The 22,176-nt window shown below is 46.7% G+C and overlaps 2 protein-coding genes across 2 annotated transcripts in view; one reads left to right on the forward strand and one right to left on the reverse strand.

The window, feature by feature from the left end:
* gcgra (glucagon receptor a) overlaps positions 1-19,004 on the reverse strand; it is a 36,144-nt gene extending 17,140 nt beyond the window's left edge. Inside the window, exon 1 of the mRNA XM_061845745.1 lies at positions 18,780-19,004. The gene's annotated coding sequence lies outside the window, so the exon portion shown is untranslated. The remainder of the gene's footprint in view (positions 1-18,779) is intronic.
* The window catches only part of iqck (IQ motif containing K), a 38,737-nt gene that overhangs the window by 3,289 nt on the left and 13,272 nt on the right, over positions 1-22,176 (forward strand). The window lies entirely within an intron of this gene.

The following is a 22,176-nucleotide window of genomic DNA, read 5'->3' on the forward strand; positions in this document are numbered from 1 at the left end:
TCAGCACTCAAAAGCAGCGGCAACAGCGCTAAATTGGCAAGACGTAGTCCGCTTTTTTTTGTCGCCGTGATGTTCGCGTCAGCAGGGACGCATTTTGAATTACGCAAGCCGGCAAGGAAAGCGGCGCCGCCCTCTAAACTCGGCACGTTTGCGTGTAAATTCATCGAAAGAGCAGCAACATCCTCCGTTGAGTTGAATGGCAGCTCAGCACTTGCGTTGTGTCACATTGACACAATCCAGGACGTGTTTGTGAGCAGTGGCTTCCCCGTCGTTGTATACACGCGTCGCTAACAAGCACGTAACCTTCGCCACCGCGGTCATGGCCTAATTTGGTCACTCCGTCGGGGCTCTCGCTTGTCAGATGGATTATTAGCCAGCGAGACTTTGACTATTTGCTGCCCGACGGCGTGCGTCTGCTCTGCCGTGTTTGCAAAATATGTCACAACCAATCTTTGGTTTGTCCCGCGTGGGCCTCCGTTGTTTTGCCGGGTCTCGACGGTAACGTTTTCGTGGACAAGATAAGGATTGCGCAGAAGGCTCACTGAACATCGAAAGTCGTCAAAAATGGCTGCGCAAGCGGCGATCAAAGTCCAAATGTTTAGTGACAAAACACTGTGCTGAAATATAACATGAATAAAAATGTACTTAATAATGATTTGATTTCAAATGTTTTGCACGTGCAGTTGTCGAAAATAAAAGCAAATGTTGCTTATGCAATGATTGCGAGTATGAGATTTTGAGCTGAACTGTAGTTTGACATCTCATCTTTTTGTCCTTCCCTCCATCTTGCAACTTTTTCCAGAAGGTCTTCAACATGCAGCCCGTGGGCCCGTTCTAAAACTAGTTGCGCAAGGCCGACGTTAACTGCTTTCTCGTTGCTAATTACACAACTCAACCAAACTTCAAATGTTGGAATTTTGTTGTCATCACACGAGGAACCCGAATGATTTTCAGTCATGCTAACAAGGGGTCAAAGGTCAGTTTGTCAAGCACACGAGCGCGGTCAGGCCTCAAGCGAATCGCCTTCGCGGCATTGACGGCAAATCGGTGCCATTTCCCGCATACTTCACGGACCGACGGGAAACGAGAGGCCGTTAACGCCCAAGCCGCGAGCAGAAGCCCCAAAGCAGATGGCGGCGCGCGACAATCTGCGAGGATGCACACGTGCGCTCGTCCGTGACCCCCCCCCCCCCCCCCTCGTCCTCGTGCGTCCGCTGGATGCTTTATTAAAGAGTTTTGTCACATCGGGTGAATGCGGGTGGCAAACAATTTTCAGCGTTGGCCGTGTAGCTGCATTGCCCCCCCCCCCCCCCGCCGCCCCCTCCGTTTACCATTCTACACGGTCCTTTGTGGGTGCATGATTGATTTGAAATTAATTTTTTTTTGAATGGTCTTCTGTTGATGTGTGACCTTGTCGGGAATGTAAGCACAGGGGAAAAAAAACATAGCGAAATCATCTCTTCTGCAGTCAAACTGTCATCTTAGCAAAAACACGATTTACTGTACAAACAATATCTTAAACACATGTTTTTTTATTTTTCCCCAGACGTGTTGTCTATCTTGACGGTATGTCAAATTTATCGATTGTTTTCATTGAAAAAAAAAGAAAATCAGTGTTGGCAAAATTTCAGACATTTTCGTCCCATTAAAAAAAAAAAAAAAATATTCCAAGAGATATCAGTGAACATTCCATGTTTGAGGTCTCATTTATCTTGAAGTCCTGTTATAAACCATAAATGTCTTATAGATTTAACACACAACGGAGAAGCGGTATTAACTACCCCGCCAGCGTTAAAGTATGTAAAATGTGACAAATGAAGCAAGCAAATGCACCGAAACTGCTGCTCAACTGTCAAGTAGCAGCCCGGGAAAGATGTTAGACATGACCGACGTTTTGCAATGACATGTCTGCACTTAATATTGCTACGAACGGAACTAAATATTGTTTTTAGCTGTTGAAATTATTAGTGCACTGCAGTGCAATTTCTCTGCGACAACGCCCCCCGTTGGCCATTGCAAGACTTACTTGATTACGCAATCGATTCTGTTTTGAAACAGAAGATTACGTTGATTAAAAAATAAAAAAAACATTTCCGTCTGTGCTGTATCTTCTTGGCAAAAAGTGAACATTGCGCGTCCCAGATTAAAATCTCAGTTCCGACTCTTTTATGTAAGGGTAGCAGCAAAGTGCTCCGTAATCTTCAAACAGGAAGAGCTTGTGTTTATTATTTATCGTCTGATGAGCCCCCCCATCCCCCCTCCAAAAAAAAAAAAAAAAAATGCTGCATCCAATATTCTGCCTTTCCAAAGACGATCCAGCAATCTGCCGCCGATTCGCTTTTCACAAATGCAACTTTTTACATCCCCCCGTGTAACCCTAAAACTTTTTCCATGTTTCCGCAAGCCAACAAACGGAACACTATCTTGGAAATCCATATTTTAAAATGGAACTGGCTTGCACCGTCTGGTAAACAATTCTTAATTCATTCCAACGGGGGTGGGGGGGGGGTCACCGAAAATCCTGCATTGATTCATACGTTGGTGTCGCCAATCCTGAACGGAGGCCAAGCTCATGGAGTTTGCCGTCGCCACGGTTACCGCCGCCGCCAGGACAAACAAAGGAAACGAAGCAAATGTTATTTTCCTGATTAATCCAATCTTGCTGCTGATAATCAGCCAGATAAAATGCGAGCTTCACTTTTTTTTTTTTTTAACGTACCGAGCGTGAAATGTCACTTTGCCCAGCGGCCACGAAGCCCCCAAAACAAATCCTACCCCCCCCCCCCCCCCCCCGCGATACTTCCCGACAGTTTGCTGATCATTTTAAGCATGAAGACATCCTCTATTTATTTTGGACCCATCACTTGATTCTGCGGTCTGGTCGAGAAAACGGGACAGCCGGGTGGATGTTGATCATAACAAGATGCGCAAAAAAAAAAAATTCTTGGTCGAAAGCGGCCATTTGGGCCGGATTCCGGGACTCGCGTCGGGAATTGGCCCGAGTGAGCCGGAATCAGAAGCTGGCTGCAAAGCTAACGCGCATTGCCACAAAGTCCGATGAGCATTTATATGATTTTTTTTTTTTTTTTTTTCCATGAAGAAAGGAAATCTCAGTGGCCATTTTCTCAACATTTCTACATTTATATGCTGTCAAATCTTCCAATTCAACTTTTACTTGCTCTTTCTTTGTCTTTTGCGTCCCAATAGCTCATTTCAAAATGTCTTTTAATATGTGGGGACACAGCCATCAAATAAATATAGGATATAATTTATCTATTACAATAAAACATGACATTTATGGACTCCATTAATTGTACGTTTTCCGAGTCGAAGTTGGCTGTGCCAAGTTTTGCTCCAAAAAAGTAGCGTAATTACCGGCCTATAAACCGAGACTTTCTTCACGCGCTTTCAACCCTGCGGCTTACGCGACGTTGCTGCTAGTTTGTCCTTTTTTTTTTTTTTTTCCCTCATGGCCGCAAGGGGGCACTCAAGCGGAAAATGTAAGAGAGACCGGTGGAATATGTATTGCCGAGGAAGTGACTTTTACCAGTGTGTGTGTGTGTGTGTGTGTGTGTGTCTGTGTATATATATATATATATATATATATATATATTTTTTTTTTTTTTTTTTTTAACCGGCCCCGTTAGCGCCACGCTAGCGTGTTGCTGCTGTGTTACTGCCATGTCTCAGTGATTTTTACGGGGATTTTTTTTAAACTGTTAGCGCAGCGCTAGCGTTTTGCTACTGTGTAGCTGCCGTGGCTCAGTGATTTTTACTGGGATTTTTTTTTTTCAACGGTTAGCGCCACGCTAGCGTGTTGCTACTGTGTAGCTGCCGTGGCTTTTTTTTTTTTTTTTTTTTAAACCAGCTTTGTTGAACTAAGGTACTAAAACTTTGTAAACTCTTTCTAACCGTAACCGTCTTTCTTTGTAAATATCTCATGTTTCACTGTGGCCACTTGCGGCTTTTTCACGGTTGTGGTGTATGTATGTAGCAAATGGTATTTCCTTTACAAATGTAATGGGTGGGGCTTCTAATCAGGTGCGCTCTGTAGGCAGGAAATTACGGTCCAAATGCTGACATCCTGACAGGGCCATTTTTTTTTTTTTTTTTTACTCAAAGATACAAATATGCAAGCCGGAGGCAGTGCAGCCAAGAGAATTGATTAAATAATAATGATAACAAATGAGTACCAAAAAACTTTCGGAACACATTCATACAGTTTATCTAAGAATTGAGGCTGTAAATGTCGGTCATCGCTTTTGGTCGTGTTTCGAAGGCCCGGCTGACCCCGAGCGCAGTCGGCGACTTTGTCTCAGGTGTTGTGTAATGTTGGCAAAAATAATCCGCTCGCCCGAAGCGCCTCGCAGTCGAGCCCAGCTGATTGTTCGTCAGCAGCTGCTTGTGTGCGTGACGCTGTGTATGTGTGTGTGTGTGTGTGTGTGTGTGTGTGTGCGTGTGCGAGCGCAGATGCGGCGCTGCGCAACGCGGCCATGTTAACACTTTAGTCACATTCCGAGAAAGAAGAAGAAGAAGAAGAAGGAGGGCCTCAACGCGTTGTTTATTTTCCCATGTCAAGCTGCGGGTTCACTTGCCGCGAGTGACCCGGCTCGGGCGGGAGAATTAAACACAAACGTCAGGTCGGGTCACAGCGGAACGACGCGAGGGGGATCTGCGGGCCCAATTAGCCAAGGCGAGACCGCGAAAGAAGCACATCCGCTCCGGCGGCAGATTCATCGGAACAAACTTGCATCATATGGAGGTATATCGTTGTTTATGATCAGTGCTCTAATACCCCTTTGAGGCTCTGCAGATGTATTCATTTTTATTCCATGACCGGCTTAAACTTTAATAGTTGCTTTCATTTTGCCATTAAAAGCTGCTAATTAAATTTGATTTCTTCCTTCAGTCCCTTTTAGGGAGACACAAAAATTCTGCCTTTCCAGTAAAGCGGGGCGGACAAAGTCCACCCAGCAACCCGAAGGCTTCTTTGCTCATACTTATGCCGACATTTGAAAATGAATAAAAGATGTTTGGCCTCCAGTTGGTTTTACGTTTTTCGTATGCATGAAATGGCCGCCTTGAAGTTGATTTAAGTCGTGTCATTTGCAAACACGAGCTAATTAGCCAGTCAAACAGATGAGCACGCACTAATTCACATTCTGTACACGCGCGTCGTTTCTACCTTTTTAAAGCGGCAGTTCCACGTTTTGGAAGCTAACTCAAATGAACATTTGAGTGAAAACGTGCAAATGTCCCTTAAAACGCCGACGCTTTCAAAGGGCGCGAAACCGCCAGCGATTCCTCTGCTGTTGCCGGGCAACCGGGAGTGACTCACAAGTTTTTAATTGTGTCCGTCGCAAACGCGCACGCCGCACTCGGCTCGCCGTTCACTGTCGTGTCCTTGTTGCTGTTGTACAGTCGTGTAAGGACAAAAAATGGCACGGATATGTTGCTGGATGTGCTGTGTACGTGACATATTTCATCTCCATGAACGACAGCTCCAGAGCAGACACTCATGCGGTCCCGTCTGGCCCCGCCTCTCAAAGGCACATGCGTGTCCACAGACTTGAAACTCCTCAAAAACCGAAAGGGCAAACGCGCTTGACGACATACAAATGGATTTGATGAAGCAGACATAAACAAAGTGTGATGTATAACTAGGTAATTACGCTCAGCGAAACCCTGAATGGTTTTCTTGAGTTTTACGACGTGAACTCCTCTCGTTTGAAAGGTTTCGGAGCCGTTTCAGCCCCCCTTGCGTGTCGTCAAACACTTGAGAAACCTTTGTACCAAAGCGTTGTGGAGACAACGCGGCGACTTGCGTTGAAAGCCGCAAAGCTCGCGTCGACCTGAACGCGGACGTCGTCTCGCTTTGACCGAGAGGCAACTTTCAGCTCGCCGCCCCCGGCCGAGCGCGACGGCGGAATCACGCGTCTTCCTCCCGCTAGCTCGTATGGTTTGAAAAACATTTCTCATTTATTTGTTTTCTGTGCGTGTGGGCTGCCGAGCGCTGAATATTTCGCCGGTGGACGAGTTTCGAACGGCCCCTTTAATGGCTGCTGTTTAAGAGGGAGGCGTGGCTGACACCTGACGGGAGAAAGCGCCAAGCGAGCATAAATAAGCTTGATGGCGGCCACGTAGACATCAGAATGCAGTACGTGGGGGAGGGGAAGGGAAGTCGAAGGGGAGTGTGACTTAAAGCCATCTTCAGGAGAAAAATCTGCCTTTGCATTTTTTTTGTTGTTATGCTGTTCACGGCCATTTTCAGCCTTCTGTCCATTTTTTTTTTTTTTTTTTAGCCGGCGACGGCATGTGTATGCTAAAATCATATCTGCATAGTATCAGTTTGCTGTAAAAGTGTATTAAACTGTCACCCCTCTGGGGGAACGACGACAATTTCCTGAGCGAGTTGCCTCTTCTTGCTCTTATTTATTTGAATAACACCAAATTTAGACTTTCCAGTATACACTAATAAAGCCATTAAAAAAAAAAAAAAAAACTGCCAAAAAATTTGCGATACGTCGGGAGCGCCGACGGTGACTCGTTCACTCTTCTGTGATCAAGACCCAGTTTCTTTTTCTTTTTTAACATTTTTTTCGAAAGATTTTTGAACTTCCCTATTTTTCTGCTCCAAAGAGCTTCGGAACCGCACGTCCAAAGACAAATGTGAGCGGAGCCCGACTGAGTTTCTTCTCCCCAGCGGCGGGAATTGCCTTTCCTCCGGGTGGACGCTTGATGCCGCGGCAGCTCATCACGCATGAAGTGCGCTGGCGCCTCAGCAGGGAAAATACAAACTTGTATATAATATGTCTTCCCTGGGACCACACAATGTTCGTTGTGTGCGTGTGTAAGTGAGAATAATTTTTTTTTTTCCACATAACCAGAGTAAAAAATAGATCAGAATTCCCCCTGTGTAATTCCCAAAAGAATATGAGTCCATGTATGAGTGATGAGCTTCAACGGGGCCGTCTGTAACTATGAGGCGGCACGTACGCGGTACGCACGCACACACACACACACACACAATAAATTCCTTCTTCTTGTTTGGTGCCGCGTAAATCGCAGACTTGAATTGCAGTCCCTCTTATTAGTTTAATATCGTCATCGTGCTCATCGTTACGAGAGGGAAGTTTAGTGCCGTATTCGCTTCATGGTCAACGAGGCAGTTGGAATGTAATGTGGTCATTGAAATGTCGGCGAAAATCAAAACGTCAGATACGAGTTTTGACTGATAGTCGAGATCTGTCGCTTGGCTATTTCATCTTTTTCCCTTTTTTTTTTTTTTTTGGTCTTGAAATATGAGCAAAAAAATGTAGATACAAGTGCATTTGACACCGCAGCCGTGAGATTGCGAGAGAAAACCTGGCAACAGCTGGCCACCATCACTTCACATTGGTTTCCTGACAGCGGAAGGACGTTATCAGTCAGAGGCGGAGCTACGTGGCGGCCGGGGGCCAAAGTCGTAAGTCCCCGCCGCCTAATGACGCTCACAATTGAAAAGGAAAAAACTTTTGAGGTTTTTTTTTTTTTTTTTTTTCCCGAGCTGAAATTCCAAACGTTGAGACTCGCGGCTGACTTGACTTCAGTCGGCAACTTGTCAAACGTGTGTGCAGCAGAACAACCACGTGCAGCTTCGTCATGTTTGCTTTGGACTCTGTCCGCCACTATCTGACCCCAATCTCCAGATCTCGGCGCTATCGCACCGTTGACTCTTCCCAGTTAGGGAACAGCTGTTAACAAAATAAAACGCAACAAATAGAAGCTAATGCCAATAGTCCCCCCCCCCCCCACCCAAAAAAAAAAGAAGACAATAAAAAATCAAATCAAAGAAATGTTAAAAAAGAACAAGTGCGATACAAGCGCCGTCAAGCAACGAATGAAACTTGTTTTCTCAAGTTACCGCTGTACTTAAAGTCAAGTCACAAGTCAGACATTTTGTACATTTCCAGAGCAAATCCTCGCACATAACGACCAGCGAATAAAGCGCATCCACATTTCTGATCGTTGGTGCGAGCCGAAGCGCTGGAGCGCATCTTTTCCACCCGAGCGAAAAGAAGCTAAAGCGAGCGCCGTTTTGTGCACCGCGCTGCGCTAATCAAATGACACTTGAACCTTGACCGGCGCTATCGCGAGGGAAGTGGGGGTACACGAATGGGGCGGCCGGGGTGGGGGGAAGCATTGTAACTACCTGATCCGCGTGGATCCCAACAAACTACAAGAGTGGAAAGAGAAAAGCAAAACCATGTTGCGCTCTTCCATCCCCCACTTCACTCTGCGTCCTCTGCTGCTATCGATTTTGCGCGCGGTAAATTTTTACGCCGCACTCCCGGCTCGATGCGCGCTGAAGAGGAATTTTCAAGTCCTGAAAGGGCCTCGTGAATCACGGCGCCCGGACACGCGGGCCCCGCCCGGTTCGACCGTGCCCGCCACACTGAGCGCGACCCCCCTCCCCACTTGCCGTCGGGCGAGTGGGCGGATCATCAGTCGGTTAATTGCATCAGCCGTGCTCACTCTCGATTGGGTTGATTCCGCCTTGAGCGAGTTAGCGGGCCTGATGTTTCCGTCATCTCAACCTGCTGACCTCTACAACGCCCCCCCCCCCCCCCCCCCCACACACACACAGTTGACACGTCTGATATTGCCAGTCACAACCGCCTGGGTCTCTAAATCCCATCCATAACTTTTATTTTTATGGCATGACTCGCACATGTGCCAGAGGATTCTTCAAGGCACGTTCGAAGTACGAACATATGGATCGACGGCTCCCCGCTTTCACTCCATTAACGTGTTGTTTTTGCGCGAACGTCTCGGGTCTACCGTCACACGCCCTGTGATAATCTGATGAGAGCTTGTTGTCAGGAGAATGGAGCAGGATTTCATCTTTAAACATGAAAAATAATTCAAATGAACAAATTCAAATTCTCATCTATAGACAAAAAGTCTTCATTTAGCCTAGCATGCATGTTTCCGGAATGTGGAAAGCCAGAAGCCAGAATGCACAGCTAACCGTAAAACCGACATGACCACGGGGAGATTCGAACCCAAAACCTCTCAACTGTGAGGAGAGGATGCTGACCACCAGCCTATAAGTTTCTTGAAAAGACTGAGACCATCTTCAATAGCACTTGTTACAACTACGTGGCTTGTTGATATCATCGCTCTGCCTAAGAGTGAAAGTGGCTACAAGCTACAAGTGTGGCTGCTCGGGAACTAGCGCGGTAATGCTAGGCACCAGTTGCTCATTGACTTCACGGAGGATTGCTGGAAAAGGGTCCAAAGTGCTCGAAAGTCCTGATCCTTGGGGTATTTGGTTGAAAGCAAACATGTTTATACACCTGCGAAGGGTTAAAAGTCACCACTAAATGGATAATATTGCTCCTATTATTTCACTTTCGGCCCTCCGAGTTAACGTGGATAGTTGACTGATATAGCCGTCAATGGCAGCGAACGAGTAAAAAAATGATCAAACCTGACGAACTTGCACCCACCCTACAGTATTTGCTTACTTTCGTCTTGTTGCTTACATTTGGTGTTCATGGTTTTGTTTTTGGTCAGAATTCATAGTCAATTCTTATTGTTTTCAGTCCAAACTTGACTTTAAAACTAATCATCGATGCAAAACGCAGCAAACCTTTCAGACTTTTTTTTTTTTTTTTTCTTTTTCGTATTCATTTTACCAAAGTACAACATTTCTCGGAAAACCACTTTGTGATTCTGGTTTGTTGTGGTAAATTCCCGTCTTTTGTATGTTCATTCGTTTATGTGCAGTATACACTGGTGTAAACGCGTGACGAAGCACAATTCAGATTTTTGGGTCTCGAGCTCCAAAGATTTGGAAAATGAATGAAGCGGCCGTCGGCGCAAAGTCGTCGAAAACACTTTTCTCTGGCTCACAACACCAGAAAAACTGATATGTTTTATATTTTAGAGGGACTTTGCCAACAATCAATACTGCTACTGTATCTTTTCATGCCGTTTAGTCCGTTGAGTCGCCAATCTTCTGTGGTGTCGAAGGATATATCGTATCGTACAGAGCAGTTTTTTAATATTCGCATTACACGAGCGAGGTGTACGGAATAAATGTCTTTTTCCGGAGACTTTCTCGAGCAGACGACGGCAGGAAGGACCCGATGGAAGCGTTTTGGGTGTTTGGCCGCTCTCCAGGCGGAACGCGCTCAAGTCGCTCGTTCGCTTCCCTGCTTTCCTTCCACGTGGACGCTTTCCAGCATCTGTCAGTGGTGTTGTCTGACTGGTGAACCACGCAAGCAAAAAAAAAAAAAAAAAAAAAATCCCTTTGACCCAGTCTGATATGTTGATGCTTTTTTTTTTTTTTTTTTTTTTTTTTAACGGGCCTGTCAGCTTGATTAATCTCAGCGTTTCCCGCTGTAGCGCAGGCGCCATTACGCCACTCCACGTTTGTTCGCACGGGCAGGAAGGTACGCCGCTGGCAGCCGCCCAGGCCGCGCTCAAGTGACAGAATGTTCTGGAATCGGTATCTGATTCTGCTCCCGGACCAGGGGGCGGGGCAACGTATGGGCTAAGATGGAGCAATTACATACATTCGATGGTTAACAATCGCTTGGGAACGGGAACCCAACACCCAACGTTGCCATTTCTCTTGGATTAACTCTTGAACCCGAACCTCTTGGATGTTTGAATGATTCCGGAACACAGCTGAAAGACGTCATCGTGAAACGGAAACCGAATAATATCTTTTGCCTCTTGTTGCCGGGCAGACCAAAAGGGCCGCAATCATTTCTGTCCAATCAGAAAATTGCCTGCTGTACACCACTCACGCCCACTGTCGTTTCCTTGGAAACTTGCAACAAAAGACTCCGCTGCCTCACACAGCAGAGGAAGGACCAGGAGAGTTGGCTGAATACGCAGCTTTTTTTCAAACATCTGCTGGATCATGTGGGGCACACATCCACTTGCCCAAATGTTAAAAAAAAAAAAAAAACCGGCACGGTGGAGCAGCTGGAAAGCGTTGGCCTCACACTTCTGAGGCACCCGGTTCAATCCCGGCCCTGCCTGTGTGGCGTTGGCATGTTTTCCCCGTGCCCTGCGTGGGTTTTCTCCGGGTGGGCACTCGGGTTTCCTCCCACATCCCAAAAACACGCAACATTCATTGGACACTGTAAATTGCCCCAAGGTGCGATCGTCTCGACGTGCCCTGCGATTCGGCTGGCAACCAGTTAAGGGTCGTTGACGGCCGGGATAGGATCCAGCATTCCTGCATCCCTCGTGAGGATAAGCAGCTAAGTAAATGGAAGGACGGATGGATGGATGGAAAATCCATCCAGCCACTTGGAATTCAGGTAGCGTCACAGACGACAGCAGCTTGGGTGTGATTTTATGAATTAGATTTGTTTTACAAAGCAGAAAGTGCCTCTTGGAAGATTTTTCAAAGAAAATAGAGGGGGGGGGGGGTTCTGATTCATGTTTGGGTTCCATTTACAGCGTCTCTTTTCTTCAAGTGGGGCCCTTTTATCGGCCCACAAAGAGCACATCGGTAATTGGGTTTCCTTCTGGAATCAAACCTTGTTTTGGAGGTTACATTAAGAGCTTTCACTCTCTGCTTAAAGAACAGTTTGGTCCACACTTGGGGACGGGGAAGATGTAATAAACTCTCAACTTATCCGTTTAAGGTAGCACGTGCCTCAATTAAAAAAAAATAAAGTAAAAAATTAAAAAAAACAAGGTCCATTTTAAAAGTGGCTTGGGGGCGACGAGGGAGTCGATGTCTATTCAATAGCCAGGAGATGTTTCCTGCTCCTGACAGGAAGGGATTGGTTCGACTGCTTCCCTTTTTTTAAATTGTGTATATTAAGACTGTGTGCGTGTGTGTGTGCGGTGGCAGGTAGCGGAAAGAAAAACGGTTGACATCAAATCTGGCGAATGTCACTTTTATTAACACGCGTCTAAAGCTGTCGTGCGCGTCAGAAAAGGAAAATGTCTTGCAGCTTTCCCGCGGCGTGACACCTGCGACTATTTATTCATATTCATGCAGATTTAAGCGGCCCCCAGAGGACAAACTGTAATTGGCTAATTTTCCGGAGCGCGTTTCTATTCTTCGCTGGCTTGTGTTTGGACCGCGTGACCGATTGTTGACGCGGTTGTGAAAGAGAAAGTCGCAAGGGCCATCGCAGGCGGAGTAACTCCATTGCGTGGCCGTCAAATCCACGAAATGAATACAAATGCCATTGAAAATGTTTTTGATAAATAATAATAATCCCTGAGAAGGGTTGCGTCAGGAAGGGCATCCGGCGTAAAAATAGTGCCAAACATGTATATGCGTTCATCTGAGATGACACGCTGTGGCGACCCCGAAAGGGACAAGCCGAAAGAAACACACAATACTGTACTGGTGGAATTAAAAAAAGCTGCTTGATAAATCATGATGTACTTTAGTATTTGTCTGTGAGGTTTGGTTTAGTACCCTACCCTTTTTTTTTTTAACTCCTATATTTTTTTTAATTAAAGGCGAAACAATGTATTTATTTTGTTTACACGAAACGTCTTATTTAGTCGTGTTTAACGTAAAATTGTCCAAATCCTTGGAATTTTAGCTTTTCGAAATATAAATGTAAATATTTCACAAAATGTGCACGAGATGCTTATATTCATTTTGTTTACTTGATGTCGCCAGTTTTACAGTCGTCGTATCATCGATTTTATTTTATTTTTTTCACGTGTGTGTGTCTTTAAACGGCGGGGCTCATCCTGGGGAATGACGTGCGCCAGCCAATGAGAGCGCAGTGTGCCGTCGTTAGCCAAACTGCGCGCTTGAGCGGCTGCCGGGCGTCAGTTGTGGCCACTGCAGCTCGCGTATGATCGCATTACGCGTTTCTTTCCTTTGTCGCCGTCGGCTCAGTAAAGCGATTAAAAGCGCACCGGCAGCTGCGTCTATTCTTGACCACTTATAGGCCCGTTACAATAAGTTCTAACGAGCTGCGGTAAGCTAGATTAAATTAGCTGACATCGATATGTTAGCATACGTGCGTTTGTTCCTTCAAAGCTTCCCTTCCGTCAAAATCAATTTTTGTCTACTGGTCGGGTCAAAATGAGTCAATCGCACGGTTGAAGTATAATTTTGCGATTTGTCGATCGAACGCAAAAGGCAATAAACGGCGTAGGCCGGCAAAACGGGCGGGTTTGAAATCACCGACGGCGTGACGTCGTTCTCCCAGTTGAGGATTCAAGTTCAAGGCTGGAATGAAGAAACCAAAATAAAATATGGACGGACTTGTCGCATTGGCCGCGCCGTCGACCCGCCGAAGGCGCCCGCGGTGGGAGTGGCGTGACGGCCAAAAGAGGCAAATGTGTGTGTTCAGCGTCTGGAAGTCACCCCACGATCAAAGTCTTGCGATGGACGCTCGGCCCGCCTCCAGGTTCTGGCCCTGCTCCTTGCGTGTTTTCACTTTGTTCTGGTTCGTCCCGTTCACTAAACGTGTGACAGTGTTGGTCCAAGGAACCGCTGCAGAATCACACGAAAGAGCCAAGGAACTTGTGTGCATCCACTTGATGACGCTCATGAAAAGAAAGACCCCGCTGGTAAGGTGACAGGCGTGCAGAGCTGCGTCCGAGCGCTTTTAGAGTTTTGCTCTCGCAGCAGCCGGCGGTCAATCTGCGCCGATAAAAATGTACCCGCGCGCAAAAGGTGTCGTGAGCCGCCGGGGCCCGGCGGCAACGTCGGCCTTGCGGACCCTTATCGGCGTTCTGTTACAATCCCGAGTGACAGCTCTTTGTAGCGGCGGGCTATTCTTAGCGCCCTCCCGGGTTTCTGACGTTTGGCGCCGAGCCCAAAGAGCAGCCTCGGGGCGTACGCGGTCTCGGTGCTCGCGCGTTTCCCCGCCGCGGCGTCGGGCTCCAGCCATCTCCTGAGCGACGTTTCTCGTTTTGCGTCCTTCCGTTCGTGTCCCCCCCGCCGTCGGCGGCCCTCGTTCGCCCGCCGCGACGTGTCAAGCGGACTCCCGAGTGTTCCTCTAAAGCCCACAAAGGGTGAAAACCATCAATGTTGACTGCAGTAGTCGGCCCGTTCGTCATCGTCACCGTCAATCTTCCGCCAGCGGCCTCAAACAAGTTGGCGCTTTTAACGGCGTCCTCTTGAACTTCGGCGCCACGTAATGAGATCTCGGAACAACGAGGAATCCGATTGGTTTGCCTTTCCAAAGAGGATAATGCCAAAAAGTCAGAGCTCGTCCTGCGAAGTGAAATCAAAGGGAAATGTCAAAGAAGAAGGGAGGAGAACAACGGGCACCGGGATCCCTCAACGCTCAGCCGCTGGCACGGCGCCACCAGTCCGGGGCAACTTTCTCATGCGTTCGACCAAAGGAAGAAAATCGGTTTCATGAGGGGGATTCCATTCAGGACGCTTGAACCACACCAGACTGCTGGACGGTGACTGGAGCTGATAGTTGTGGACCTTCTCTGCCTCTTGGTCTTGATCTGGATTATTGCCGCCGCCGCCATAGATCTTCTGCCGTGAGCGCGGTAGGGCTCGCCGGGCAGTTGAACAGGTGCTGCGGGTCGTGTGGCCCGCCGCCACAGTCCGGGCGGACGTCGGAAACTGTTTGTAGCTATTCGGCGGGCGACAGAAGCCCGAGCGTAGTTGGGCGAGGATGGGAGCGGGGTTCTCGAGGCAGAGCTCGTTGGTCGTCGGGTGGCCCCCGAGGACCGCGTCGAGGCTTGTAGGCCGGCCTGGCGTTGGTGACGGCCCGTGCGTGGGGTTCAGTTAGTCCGCGCTTGCGTTGTCGCCCGTTGGTACCGACGAACTGGTCTGTGTCCGTTTGCCGACGGGAGACGTCGTAGATTCGGACGCGACGGACCGGGTCGCCGTTCGGATGACCCGGTCGTCCGCACGGCGACTGGTTTGGTCGTGGAGCTCAGCTGCTGTCCGGCATTATGTCACGATAAGGCGACCAAGAATTTCAACTCCAGACAGAAAAACGGTGAACGACACACAGATTTGAAAACACGGGAGCTAAACGTCATTTCATGTTCCGTTCCTCTTCGGTCTTGATGCCGACGACCGCAGGAGGTGCAGCAACCAAAATGCGCCCTCAGTCTTTTGCTCTTTCAGGCCAGGTTTTGTTGTTGTTTTTCGGCAAACATCCGTCATGAAATTTGTCACCCGCCGCTACGTCTGCCTCAGTTTAACATCGTGGGAGGCAAAATGACACAGACGGCGCTCTCGTGTCAATTTTGCATGCACGGCGGCGCACGCGAACGCTCGCGGCGTGTCGGCCGATCGGCACTTAAGACGGCGGGCGCGATCGTCGCTCATTCATGAAGCGCGCCAGAAGGCGCGGCGCCGACGCACGGAATAAATTTGCCCGCTTAACGGCCTTAACGATATTAGCCGCGGCGGCGGAGGAGCAGACGAACGCGTCCGTGTTGTCCTTGCGCTTCGTGACGCTGTCCAATTGGCTCCGATTAGGAGTCCAAACACTGCCGGACTATTAAAAAGGAAATTAGACGTTTCCATTCGTGTCCCCCGCCGTAGCGCCAATTTGACAAAAACACATTTGTTGAAATGGGTTTGAACGGTATTCGTCGTGTGTGTTTTCGGCAAAATTGCAGCCGGCGGCACCGAAGACCGGAATACGCTCTCACGTTTTGACATTGAATTATTCATCGGCACCACAGAGCAGACGGGAAATTTGATCGTACCTTCTCGTCTGTATATGTTGCTGCACGCTACGTGTTTAAAGTCGGAGTTATTTGAAGGTTTACAACGAACGTTACCGTTAGCCCGTCCGTGGCGTTTTGCCTCCAGTCTTGGCAGTAAGCTAGCAGACTCTCATCATCAAATGTGGCGTCAGTGAACATTTTGGTGTTTAAAATATCCACTATTTAATTCTCTTTTGTCTAATATGACCGTTTTGTAATAAACCTTCACATGGAATGAAGACCAGCTTGAAGCAAGCACACTTTGCCTCTTACTCAAAGTATTTCTAAACATTGTGCAGCCATTTTTCCCAATAGTTGTTGTAGAATTGCTGCAGTGCATAACTTGGGAGAGAACAATTGCAAAGGAATAACTTTAAAAAGTCTCTTTTTAGAAGTTTAAAGCACGTGATAAGGGATGAAACTATCCCCCAAAAATGTTTCTAGTGGTCCACATAAATAAATGTGGATTTCTACGTGCATTCTTTCGTGGGCTCGTACGCCGACTTTCTAACCAGCAAAATTGCTGCAGAACTGTCACAGAAAAATTAGACGTTTATCCGCTTTTCTTTTCTTTGTTTTTTTTTAACAACATGGCATCTTGTAATCAAAGCATTTAAAGCGCGTCGTCATCGAGCGCCAGACCCGACCACCCCGTGACCCAAAGTGGGGAAAATGTCGCTATCACAGGCGGCGCCAAAAGGGGGCCTCGCTTGCCCGCCGGTAACGGACCAAACAACAAAGGAGCTGCAGAAAACACAGCACGTAGACAGACGATCGGTTCCAACAAGGTCAATGATACTGTTAGGGAAATGAACTTGTCACGCACACATAATATCAAAGTCACCAGAAGCTTAAAAAGAAATGTAAAGAGACGCGATAATGAACTAAAATTAATTTCATTGTAATCTGAATGAGGGGAAAAAAAACACCATGTTTTTGTTTACGATGTTGGTCAATGATTGTGTAATTATGCTGCAAACACATTTGTCCAATAATCACGTCAGATATTTGTTGCACGGCGGAATTGATGAATTTCATTCAGAACTGTCTCCCCGTCTTATAAAAATTGTACATATGCCCGTCTTTGGAATCGGGAATTTTGATCCGCAGGACGTCGTCCTCTCGCCGTACTCTTTAAAAGGATAACGAAGCAGCTCATTTCTCCAGTTGACCGCTCTGTATTAATTAGAAAACTCGAGGAAAGAAAGTTGACGGTGTGCGGGATCGGTCAGCTGCCAATGTCGGACGGGCGCCTGCCCGGCCAACCCGCAACAGATGTTCCATCCGCTGCAATGTGGGAATAAACACGCCATCCGATCCCATCCAATTAGGTGACGGATGCATTTTGCGGACTCCAAACGTTCCCGACGCCACATCGCAGTTTGTTCGCTTTTGTTTATTTTTTTTTTTGTGCTTTTAAGCAGGTGGGGTCACCAAACTACGGCTCGGGGCCCTGCGCTGTTTTTATTGGGTCAGACTCAAATTTTTATTTTTTTTTTCTTTCACTTTGTATTGATGATCATCAAGCAGGCGACCTGTTTCATAGCAATTTGGTATTTTCTTGAATTCTTAAATGGATTATGGCATATCGTCACTGTTGGGTGGAAATCTCCAATGTCCAAATTTGGTCGATTTTGTAACTTTTCACAAATTGATGCTATTGATCAGTCGCCATGGGGTCTGGTGTCTATTTATTCATCAATTATGAACCAATCCAAAGTGTTGACCAATAACTCGAGAGCATTTTTTTTTTTTTTTAAACTCTCTTGGACACTTCCAATATCCGAGGAATGTCGTAAAACATTTCCTCACTGTGCGGGAGCTGTGCGGAATTCTGTCCCCTCAAGATTAAAAGTCTTTGGTTTTTATTTTTGTTTTAGACAATATCACGTGAAAATAGAGACAACGAGACAAATTTTTGTTAAAAATTGCTAGCCCGACAAGCCACAAAGGTAATTTTGGCTGCAGATATTAGACGATTTATTTATTCAGTGAGTGCATCACTCATGTCGCTGAAACCTTTGAAATCAAGTTTGGGACGATGACATAACCATAATTGTTATGCTATGTTTTTTTGTTGTTGCCGGGGGCGACGACACACTTTGATGGTCACGCCTGGCGGCACCAAAATGTGCTTATCAATGATGGAGTAATACATTTGTAAAAAAAAAAAAATAATAACAAGAAAATAGGGATTGAACATGATTTTGGTGAGGCGTTATGATGATCAGTGTATGATAGCAATATTAAGTATATGTGGTAGCAACTTGAATAATGCAATTTCCCCATTCAGCCAATATTCCGATTTCCTGAAAAGTACTTTTGGAGATTCTGCCCAGCGTTTGCGGCAAAGAGATCTTCTCACTTTATGACGGAAGAAAGGCCATCACTAACCAAAGCTGACATGGTGGTCATAAAAATAATAATAATAATAAAGAAAGAATAAAACCTTCTACACAATGACAACAAACAAAATAAACAGTAAATACGTGATTACGTAGTTTTGGGCGGTGACACTAAAATGCTGATCGAGGTTCAGAGTTTCAAAAGTTAAAAGCATGTTTATCAATTGTGTTCATACTTCTGAGGGACCGGATATGAAATATACAATTTGATGTATGTAACGTGTATATCACGTTTATAATGAAGCAAAGCCGCAGACATTTCTTTTGAAGTTGAAAATATTCTAAGCAGCTCTCACTGCGTAACAATAACAATAATAATATTTAACACGTGTGCATGACAATCTGCTGCAGAATTTGCGTGGATGTTGTCACCGATAAAACGTTGACCTTTCTGTAGTTTTCATTTTCTGCAAACAAATGCCCTCAAAATGATCACATTTGAGAGTACCGTTTTGTTCATTGACAACAAAAACAATGTTGCTTTGACTCCACAGGGCAAACTCGCGTCAGAAAAGTGACCCGTTAGCGGCTTTTTCTGTTTATTTATTTGTTTGATGAATTTTGGGTGCGCCTCGCCGATCGAACCCGGTTGACATCGCGCCACAACAACAACAACAACAACAATCAAATCCCGTGAAAGTGCAGGCGCAAATGTGGAAGTGGAAGTTTTTTTGTTTTTGTTTTTGTTTTTTTCTTTACCGGTTCTGGCGGGTGGCGCTGCGTCGGTCCGCGTCGGTCCGGGTGATCATCTTCCCGTCGAGCATGTGGCAAGACGGCCGCGAGTGTCTCGCGCTTTTTCAAATCCGCAACTTGTTCTTGTTCTTGTCCTTGTTTTGTTTTTTTGGGCGGCAATCGATGAGCGTCCTGCGCCGAAAGTTGCATTCGAACCGGGGTTCCTTTCACCAGAATGAGCGCGGATCTGGATCCGCGGGGTGATGTCACGTCACTGGTGGCTCGGCGTCGACGCCGCACGCGCTCCTTCTACCCTTGTGACGTCACAAGAAGGAGGGGCGGGGGTGGTCGGTTTGTGTGACAGATCGCTAAAAGCTGTTGATCGTGCACGATTACGCGATGGAATTCTCCGACGTTGCCCGCCGTGGACCGCCGTGAAAATACCGGCTCAGGGTTCACTGCGAAAAAAGTACAATGAATAGGATTGGGAGAGGTTTTTTTTTTTGTTTTTTTTTTTTTTTTAGGGGGCTGGAGGGACATGCAAACTCCACGCAGGCAGGGACGGACGGGATTCGGACCCTGGTCCGGTCGAACCGGTTGTTCCACCGTTCCGCCATATTTATAAAAAAAATGTACAAGTGGGCTCCCACGTGTTCCAAATGTTTTCTTCCTGCTCTGTTGTTAACCACGACAACAATGTTCACTTTTGCAAACGACACATTTTGGGGTTTTGGGGGTCTCCGGGAATGGATTATGGATTCGTTCCACATTAAACACACGAGAATACTTTTGACCTAATATTGAGTAGTATGATTGCGCAACATGTTTGTACACCGAAAGGCGTCCGTTAGCTTTATCAAGTAAACGTCCCCGACCACAATTCAGCGAAATGTGGCGTATTCGTCTTCCACTGATTGATGTTTAATGTTGATTTTTGTATTCCTTTGAACTCAATAGTGCTACTGTAAAGTCTGTGTGTGTGTGTGTGTGTCCTTGACGGTCAGAGGTCACTCAACTTTGTTTGATCAATAGTCAGTCGGCCCTGTGAACTTTGTGCCGCCGATTGTCGTTTTTTTTTTTTTTTTTCGTTTTTTTTGTTGTTTTTGTTGTTATTGCCCCGCCTCCCCCTCGACCCCGATTCCCCTCTCGACTTTCGTTCAGCCCCTGCGGCCCGTCTCCGCGTCTCGAGGTCATTCCGTTTTCCGTCGGCAGCCGAAAATGCGAAAGAGGCATCGTGACGTGCCAGGAATTGTTCTGGACTGCAGATCGGCCGCTGACTCACGCGCCCGAACGTCAGGCTCACTTTCGAGTGTTTTCATAGATTAGACGGAAGGACGGCGCTCGGCGCAGTTCCGAGAGCCGGTTGTGAAGTTCAACTCTTTTACCCCGTTGAAGGCGATTACGGCCTTCAGGCACGTCTTTTTATTATGCTAAAGCTTTTTTTTTTCTTCCTCAAGTGTTTCACCAAATTCATCAGTTGGTCAGAGACAAATTTATTTTGCATTATTAAACACGGATGCGCATGTGAGGTGCAGGTAATATTCTGTCCACTTGGGGTCGCCGTCTTCACTGTAGCATATGTGACTGAGTGTGTGTGTGTGTGTGTGTGTGTGTGTGTGTGTGGCTTTAAAAGGCGGGGCCACCCCGAAGCAGTTTAACTAATTACATGGATTGTAATTGCATAATTTGATCACAAAAGTTATCAGTGTAAAACAATATTGTCAAAATTGTGCACACTTGCAAAAAAAAAATACATGCAGTTATTTGACATTTACATTTCCTCATGTTTTATTTGTGTCAAGAGCAAGTATGTGGTTAATTCCAGAATAATGATCTATGCTTTTAAATCCACTTTTCCCCCCCCCCCTGATTCTTCTGCTTATTCAGTAATTCCAAATGTAAGAAAAGTCCATATTCAAAATAACAAACAATAATGGAAAAACAATACTTTTTACATGATTTGGGTCAAATATATAGATCTATATTTTTAAATATAACAAAATGGCGGCACAGTGCCTCAGCTGGAAAGCATTGGCCTCACAGTTCTGAGGTCCAGGGTTCGAACCTGGGTTCGCATGTTCTCCCCGTGCCTGCGTGGGTTTTCTCCGGGAACTCCGGTTTGCTCCCACATCCCAAAAATATGTATCATTAGTTGGACACTCTAAATTGCCCTGTGGGTGCGGCAGTTTGTCTCTAAGTCCCCTGCGATTGGCTGGCAATCAGTTCAGGGTGTGCCCCGCCTCCTGCCCGTTGACGTCTGGGATGGGCTGCAGCACTCCTTGTGACCCTCGTGAGGATAAGCGCCAAAGGAAAATGATGGCTGTAACAAAAGCATGACATTTCAGGGGTGTGTCGACTTTTTCAAACCATCGAAGGGGTGGTCCTGCCTGTTTTTTTTTTTTTTTGGCTCTTATTCTACCCAATAGAGTTAAATTCAGTTCAAGGATTGAACGAGGCGAGAACATGGCGGCAACACGGGGTGGGGGCGACGGCGGGGTTTAGAGGCACTAAACCGCAGATGTCACCGCACCTCTGTTATCCGTTTGGCTCCGATGCTTCCCGAAATGCCAGAAAATCGGCAGGTGGACTTTGTGCTGCCCCCTCCCCCCGTTCTGCATCTGCGTGAAAGAAAACAGAATTTTCCATTTCCACCTCTGAGAAACGAGGACACGCGTTCCCCATCGATTAGTCCGAGGAAACGATTGCAGCATGTGGAATTAATGGCAGACAAACAAACTTTGCCAGTTTACTAGTTTCTAGTATTTTTTTAATTTCCTAGTCTCGTTTATGACCGCCGTCATTTGATCTTTGCTGGCCGTTTTCGCCGACACCGGAACCGAAATCTGCCAGCGAAGGTCCACTTTCTTGCGGCGGTCTGCGCCGATGCAGTTGATGTTTTTCTTTTGGGGGGAAAAAAACACGCACACCTTTTGAACTTTGCTCATATAAACAAGCTCGGATGAGCTGAATGCGACAGAAAAGCCTCGCCGGGCGCGACGGAACGATCAACAGTCCGCCGTCTGGGGGGGGGGTGGGGGGGACTCATTTGCATCGCATTATTTGTTTGTTTGTGCAATGCCACATATCACCACCTAATTATTGTTTTTTTTTTTTTTTTTTTTTAATGACCATTTTGAACTTCCTTCCTCACGGGCCTTTAATAGCCCAAGAGCCATAGGTTTGTTATCTTTTTTTTTTTTTATGGCCCTTTGTTGTTGAATCTTCTTTGCTTTCCGAGGCGTCCGAACAGATTCTCCAGAGAGTTCCGGGAAAAGCGTCGCCACTTTACGGCGGCGCTTAAGTAGCGCGAGGCGCTTTCTGCAGCGGGAAACAATTTCAACGAGCCCCCTCGGAAATCGTGGAGCCTGTCATCGTTCGAGATGACATCATCGGCTTATATTTACGGCCTTTTAATTGAAACGTT

The sequence above is a fragment of the Syngnathoides biaculeatus genome, chromosome 16, assembly GCF_019802595.1.
Source record: "Syngnathoides biaculeatus isolate LvHL_M chromosome 16, ASM1980259v1, whole genome shotgun sequence".
Taxonomy (NCBI): domain Eukaryota; kingdom Metazoa; phylum Chordata; class Actinopteri; order Syngnathiformes; family Syngnathidae; genus Syngnathoides; species Syngnathoides biaculeatus.